The sequence below is a fragment of the Cupressus sempervirens genome, chromosome 8 (assembly GCF_028749045.1).
Source record: "Cupressus sempervirens isolate cs-2001-9-10 chromosome 8, ASM2874904v1, whole genome shotgun sequence".
Classification (NCBI taxonomy): domain Eukaryota; kingdom Viridiplantae; phylum Streptophyta; class Pinopsida; order Cupressales; family Cupressaceae; genus Cupressus; species Cupressus sempervirens.
In genome coordinates, this window is record NC_143125.1 from 806,871,299 (window position 1) to 806,879,695 (window position 8,397).

At 32.0% G+C, this 8,397-nt stretch overlaps 1 pseudogene; it reads right to left on the minus strand.

The window, feature by feature from the left end:
- Nucleotides 1-3,017: 3,017 nt before the first annotated feature.
- On the minus strand, nt 3,018-5,357 carry LOC149544855 (serine carboxypeptidase-like 45; annotated as a pseudogene).
- Between the last annotated feature and the right edge of the window lie 3,040 nt (nt 5,358-8,397).

Consider the following 8,397-nt stretch of genomic DNA (forward strand, 5'->3'; position numbering starts at 1 on the left):
AAGTCCCTAAATGATGACCAAGTATAGAAAAGGGTTATGACAACTTAAAGATGATGAAAAATGGGTTTCAACAATTACAAGACTTAAAAAGATGTTACAAGCATCTCTTAGCAAACTAGGCTTTCTCCTCTATCTAAGGTACAATGATTTAGTTGACCTTTGCTAAGAAATCTCTTTCTTTGAATTTTTGTTGTTTTTTGATAATATCACTTAATGATATTTCTCTCACATCTTTTGTGGATATTCTTGATGACACACTACATGATGATTACTTTCCTTATGATGATAGTTGTCTTGCATCCCTTATAAATTATACATTATAATTAATAGCTTTGTTTCAAATTACATGATAATATTTCCAGAAATTTTTTGTTTCTGATGAATCAAATTAAGGGGAGAGGATCTAGTACAAGTGGATACATTCTAATTGTTGTGCCAAGAGTTGCTACTTAATACCAATATTTGTTGTTTTAATATCTAATATTTTTGACAATATTGTACCACTAGTTGTGACTTTATAGTTGTTTTTGCTAATTATGACTACCCATAATTGAATGAAATGTATCCCTTATTTTAAAAAGCAACCGGTCATGTGATGCCACATTAGTTCTACAAGTGTGGAGGTACTAATACACTATGATTGGTCTCACTTTTTTGGAGGTTGTTTTGGACACCTTGGAAAAAACATGTTGATGTCGCACTATATTTGATGATGTGGCCCTAGAATCTTATATATAAGCAGGAGACTTGTTAAGTAAGCTACTATAAAAAATGCGAGTGATTTGAAATTTCTATGTAAGATTTTGATAAGTGCAAAGTTAGAATGGTCAACTACTAGATCCTTTCTCCTAGGAGAAACGAGTAGTTGTTGCCCATGTATGTATTATGGCCATGTCAAAACCCTCAATTACCACTACCATTCCTCCCTAATTACCACCATAAAAAGCTCCAAAAAATGATCACATGTGTACTGATAATCGATCACACATGTACTAATAGTTGATCATTTTTTAGTTTTCTTGGTAGTTGATTGGTCCATTTGTGCAAACAGTACTATTTTTTGGGTGAGTGGCTATTGGGGGGTTTTAGTGGTACATATCAAGCAGACATTTGAAAATTATACTTTTAGACCACCTCACACTATACAAGTTCTACAAAGAGCTCTATAAATAAGGGAAAGCGTAAAGATTATCTTTAAGCTCTTCACTCACTTACAGAAGTTCACCAAAACATCAGCAAATTTTGATATATGAATTAGAAACTGTAGGTGTGCAAAGTTGACCTAGGTGGCTACTAGATTGTTCCCCCTAATAGACATATATCATTTACAACCAAAAAGAATCAAAATACTACAAAGTCAAAAAATAGGAGGACAAAGATTACATCATCGCAAGATCATCATGAGCTCCAGACCAAAAGAAAGAATGAAAGAAAGAAAGAAAGAAGCAAGAAGAAGAATATTGAGCCTTAAAAAGATAGTTTTTGTCATTATAATTCTAGATAATGGTAAATACCATCTTATTCAATTTTCCTTTTTTTTTGGTTGTAGATGAAAATTGAAGTTTTCATTTTATTATTTTATGGGCAAGCTTGCTCTTAACAATCACAATAATTTTTAGTAGTTTGAAGACCAATAGGTATGTTAGCATGGATATTCTAATTGGTAGGTAACAACATCCATTTGAGTAAATATCTAAACAAGGAAAGTGCCTCTGATGGAGAAGTGTATGGAACAACATGCGATGCTCCACGCACAGCTGCATACATCAGAATGCTCTCATTTTTGTTGTTTATTGTTCTCCCATATGCTTCAGTCCATCCTGCAACCTACTTCAATCAATATATGATAATATTTCTCATTCCAATATTTGAAGAGCTGATAATATTTTTCATTTCAATCAATGAAGATATGATAATATTTCTTATTTCAATCAATGAATTCTTGTTTCTTGGTTCTTGATGTAAGTAGTGCTGATGTAGGTCACCTATTTTTTATTAAACCATGAACTATATCTTAGGAGTTTGAATAGTTTCAATTCCTTAGCCAGAGTGTCAACAATGGTTCTAGTGCCTAGAAGTTGGACCACTGCATCTTGATCTCCATTGTTAAACCAATAATTATTTTTATAAAGACACATTATTACAATTTTTAGAGAGTTGCAAGCATTGATGAATGATTTCACCTGTATAGGAAAATGGGAAGACCATCATCTAAAAGCTTAGCGAACACTGGCCTTATATCATTTGCCATGTTGTTTTCTTGGTAAAAAAGTGGCCTGGTATATAAAATGACCATAATCAATATGGGTTTCTTGATATAAAGTAGAAGACTTAATAGATAGTCTATGTATGTACATAGATAATGTGATTTTGAACAAAATGAACTATTCATATTTTGGTATAGGGTACTTTATAGTAAAATGGAATAATCTTCGAGGTGTCTTTGAAAAAACATAGTCATCTTTGAAAGCTAGAAAAAATAATACATATAACTTTTTGAAAATGGGTACCCAGCCAACAAATATCAACCAACCTTTTTCTCCTATTTATAAGTTTCACGGTACCCTTAAGAGATTGAAAAAAATTTTAAGATACAATTATCTATTATCTTAGGAAAAAAAAATTTGAATTGCAAGAGATTTTGGAATGCAAGTGATATACCCCTCACAAAGACCCCAATGATAAGGTAGGTTGGTTGAATTGGCATGAAGTACTTTCTGCACCTCCTCTCTATTTAGATAAGTCACTATCTTATCTTCAATGCAAAGATCAATTTCATTTATTTTCTACAAAGTCTGATGAGAAATAGTAGCCAAGAAAAGAGAGTCAAGTAAAATATATGTTAAAATGCCTAATTAGGTTAGGTGCAGTTAGATTATTTATGTCGTCATATGTATCTCTTTTTAGCTACTTTGAGAAAAATTGTATTTGGGCTTTGATAGATTTTTTTTCCTATTAATTAAATAAGATGGAGTACAAGGTTCCTCTGAGTTTAAAGGATGAAAAACAAGGTGGTGCTAAGAGTTTACCATGGTATGAATCTTCCCCTGATCTCTTGATGGCATTGCCTGAGTTGAAATGTCAGTTAAGCATTCACCCAATGTGACATCATGTATATCCACTGCATCTCCTATATCAGCTATTATATTATTTTTCACATCATTACAAGCTTGTGACCATTTATCTTAGTAGTATTCATTCAAATATCTTGAGTTGTTACACACAAGTTGATCCATTAAGTATGAGCTATCTGATATTAAACCATGTGACCACAAGTATTCTCTATTTTTTACACTTATCTCCAAATCCAAAAGGGGATTCCCTATCTAAAAACATCAATTTAGAGTCCACAATTATCAGTTTTATACAAAGTTGCATGCATATGGTTGAGACAAACCTCAAGCAACTTTTTAATAAGACACTTCAACATTCTAGAATGATTATGCAAGATCAAACATGCAAGCAATGCTTTTAGCTTTATGGGTGTGATATTTGGCCTTTTGTTGTAATCCACCACAAGACTTGCCAATAGGGGCACATAGTGTCCTGAAATAATGATATAAAATGAATAGTTTTTAATACTTATTTCATATCATTTTCTTCATTCATTAATTTTCATTTTCAGTGATTGAAGATTGCATCAGATTATGAACCTGAATGCATGTAGGTATCATTGAAACAAACTAGATGAATGATTCCATAGCTTCATAGATTCTCAAGAACACTGCAAGTGTAAACTTCCTTTTAAGTGCCAAATGGATTATCTAAGCTCATGACCAATGAGTTCTTACAATGCTCATGACTGATGAGTTCTTACAATGCACCACTCATGGTAGATGGTTCATTTATGCAATTCAAGTTCACAGGTGATGTATTCTTGTGAATAACTAGTTATATGAGTCAGCTAATCTCAATGAAAGATACCTAATTATAATTTGTTACAAAAATTAGACCTGATTTGTAAGGCCATGCAATTTAGAATGCTTAGATATATACAATGAAAGAAGATAGGTGTGTACTAGCAAAGCTCTCTCCAGTTAAGTAAATGTCTAAATCTTTTAGCTCAGGGAATTTCTCCAACCATCCAACAAGGAAATTCAAATTGTCTTCTGCTGTAACATCATACATGCCATTGATTTGTTTTAAGCATATTTTTACAATCAGTACTCTTATACTACTACTAGGTATGTATTCAAAACATGTAGTATAATAGCAAGGGGCACATCACCCATACAAGATTGTGTATCATTGGAATGATTGCCTGAAGTAGTATTGGAATATGAGAATCCCAATCCAGCATGACTCTCTACATACAACATGTTTGATTTTGCCCACAAATTTTTTATTTATTTATCATCTACAAGATTCTTGCAAGGAGAATAGAAGGTAAAGGTAAAGGATTTTCAATGTCACTTCCAAAAGGCCACAAATAAATTTACCTTATGGTAATCTTGCATTTGGAAGTTCATATGTGTTGGTAGGTGGTAATTTTTACCACAGAACAAATTGTCTGTAGAACATTATATATAGAACTTTTGGAGCCCCTCCATTGTAGATTCCTCTTCTACCTAGATAGAATGTAACAATTTCTAGAGAATTCATATATAAGTCCTCTATAAAGAGGCAAATGTATTTGGTTCTTAGACAAGGGACATTGAATATAGATTTATATTTTTTCTATGTGTTTATTTTCAATTTGTATGATTGTATATTGATATGAAGGGTTGCTCCACTCTATCCACCCCTTCAATATGGGAATCTCCTATATTGCTGAAAAATTGTACTAACCAAGCTTCTGAGCAAGGCAGACTTTGCCAATAATTGCACAATTTGGTGAATATTACCTTTATTCCATGAGTATTCATTTTTCTCCAAAAGGTCTCCACTAATGGGCTTGAAAGGACCATGCTCCAAAACCAAGTGATGAATGCATCCTAGCCCTGCAATGATTGGGCGAATTCAATTCAATCTGACATTCATAAACGAAGACGTTGAATGTCATATACAATGTAAACTCTAACACCCACAAGCAGATAGATGTATCTATAAGGAAACAAATTAATTGTTCTTACCTCAGTTAAACCATAGGGTTAATGGGCTAGATGTAGGATTTTTCTCTACCTCCACAAAGTAATAAAATAAGTCTCTTACCTTTACATTATCTGTGGTGATATACCCACTATACTTGCATTTATGGGTTTGAAGCTAATATCTTGCATTTGGCTTGGCAACTTGGTAATCAAATCAGATTCAAAGGCACCTAAGGCAACTTGAAATATAACAACCATGGATAAAAGTAATAATGTACCCAATAAGAATAATGTGGGGAATACCCCATACCCAACTCCATATTGCATTTTGAAAATCAAATAGTTACTTCACCTAGAGAGACTTTTATGACTTTGCACTGGTGAACTTGGTTTCAATTGTCCTATAGTAGAACAATTATCTTGTCAAGTTACATGAAATGAGTCATAAGATGTCAATGTTTGAATGTTTTTAAAGGTATTATAAAGCAGCAGATGCCTACGTTGAGAGTTTGTAGGGATTATAAAGCAAGTTTCATAACAATTCAAGGTTCTTTAAAAAATAAAAATAGATTTTCTTTCCTAATGGAAGACAACATTGTCCAGAGATTCTAGACAACCAAAAAAAAAAAAAAAAATTTGACTTATTTGGATTGGAAGGTATGCTTGGCAATAGGGATTGTATAAGAAAAAGATGACAAAATTCTTGGAAGAATATGTCACTCTGGTATGAAATTAATATATAGATTTTTAAGATGTTTACATTAAAAGTAATGTTGCAAATAAGGACTAAATAATCAAATGATGATAAAAAATTCAAATCTTTGCAGAAAAGTAAAAATAGAAAACAAAAGAATATTATGGCTAGGTATGAGGCTAGGTAAGAGATTAATATATGCATTGATGGTATTCATGATTATGATTAAAATAAAAGATCTGATAAGAAAATATAGTAATGGAATTCAACATAGGTATGTATTCTCCTATAAATTAATAGTTCCAATGTTATCATAAATTTATAGTTTCGATGTTGTTAATTTGTTCTATGTGATGTAACTCATGCCAAATCATAGACTAAACTTTGAGATAGAGACACAAATGTGAAGACATCCATTGTTCTATATTATTGTTAGTTAGCCTGCATTGCAATCCTTCGTAGTTCTAATGAAAACAAATATGCTTTGTATAGATTGTTTTGGTTAATCAAATAAATTTATTAAGTTAAATAATAATTAGTTTAAATAAAGGAATTAGTATTTATTATTAAAGATAATTAGAATTTAAATTTTTAAACAATTTAAAATTATATGATTTTAAACTATAGATATATTATTCTAATTTTGATATGGAAATTCATATTTAGATGCTATTGATTTATACATTAATGTTTTGATTATAAAAAATAGCAAGAGGGTTTTAGTCTGTGGTACAATGACAATACAGTGGATACGCATTTACAACATATTAAAAGTATCTAGAGCACATAGAAGAGCTAAACAAAATGTCTACCTCTTTCAAAAACCATCTTAAGAAAAGTAGAGCACCATTATTTACCATCAAAATAGAAGTCCAGATAAGTGAAAATCATAATAGAGTACTTAGACAAAATATTATGTCTAAAAAATATAACAAGCCACGTAGAGTTGTAACCAAACTTAACCATCTTAGTCTTAGTTTTAAAACTATAACAAAAAGAGTAAAAATGAACCATAGGGCTAGTAGAGTTGACCCGATTACAACACATAAGAAAAAATATCAATTGTCTTTCCCCAATTGCTTCAATAACATAGCATCCACCCAGTCCTCATGAAGGAACTTGAAGAGCTCTTGAGCATCATCATCCTCGACTAGGTTACAATCGGATGCATTTTCATGAAGCAAGCAAAGGGTGGTAATAGAGGCATGCATAACTTTGACCACAAACCTTCTCATATCCCTCAAGTGGTTGCTCATATCAGCCATTTCCTCCTTTAGCTTCTTGATGCACATCTTTGGACCTGCAATCTAGTGTCTAGAGCCAAAGTTTCTTTTGTTGAGCCCTTCCAAGTTGCAACGTTGCTTAGATTCAATAAAAGGGACATGGGGAGGGTAGTAGGGATAAATTTACAAAACTCCCCTTTGGAAAGTATAAAACTATAGTGATTCAACATTATTTTAGGGGGGAAAATTCTATCAATGATTTTTTTTCAAATTTGGAAAAAAATTAATGTGAGTGGAAATTATTTTTGGGTCATAATAAAAATCCATAAAAATATGGTAGATAGACATTTATGCTAAGCCAAAATATATATTTTATAAGGAAAATAGACATTTATAGGAGGCCAAAATATTTAATAAGTGGATGAATCCTACTTTATAGAGGGGGAAAAGATTAATTATTGTGGTGAATGAGTTTACAAGGTTAAACCATAATTATTATGGCAAATGTCTTGTCATGTTGGGCCAATGCCAAATGATAATCCATCGAATGCACAATTAATGCAATATCTTGTCTCATTTATATCGCCTTTTTGGTTGCCAAGTTATCCATTGTCACTATGTGTTTGTATCAATAAGTGCAACCACTTAGGCTTATCCTATAAATTGATTAATTAAGACTACTTGATGGATTGCAGATCAACAACTGAAGTTTTATTTTGGGCCCAATTTCTTGAAGGAAACATAAACCTCTAGGAAGTCTCCAAAATGAAGACATGTATGAAACCTTAACATGGGCCTTGCACAATAACTTATAAGAAATAATGTCTCATCAGTGCTTGTGATATTCTTTAAAAACTATCTAATAATGATGTAGATCGCATAATTTCTAAATTGGTACCCCAATACAACTATGGAAATTATTGATTTCTCATGCTTTTGCATTAGTGGGTAAGATTCCATAAGTACTTATAAATATGCACAAAAATTTCTAATTATAAATGTTCTTTCTTCTATCTTCGTCAACATCAAATACCTTTTCCTTTTAGTAGGTATAGTGTTCGAACTGTCGGTTGTCAAAATTTTGTATTATGCCTCTATTTTAAGGTTTCAATTAGTTAAAGGTTTTTAGATTTTGGTCTAAAGGTTGTGTATGTCAAGATGGACACTCCTATTAGGTTGAGAATCACAACAATCAAGGACCAGAAGACCTTTTTGGGCATGATATCAGATGTTGTGCTTAATTTTAGTTGTAAGGAGGTTGGGTTTTTTGTGAACATTGATGTGTTCATGGTGCTTGGCTTGAATTTCCTCTAAAATGACAAGAGATATTGCATGTTGATGTACAAAACATTACTATTCTTGGCATCCATGCTTGACCTCAGAGGAGACAAGGTGGACAAGCTCATGTTGCTGAGGAGGGTGCTCAAAAAAAAAATTTGGTGGAGGCTAT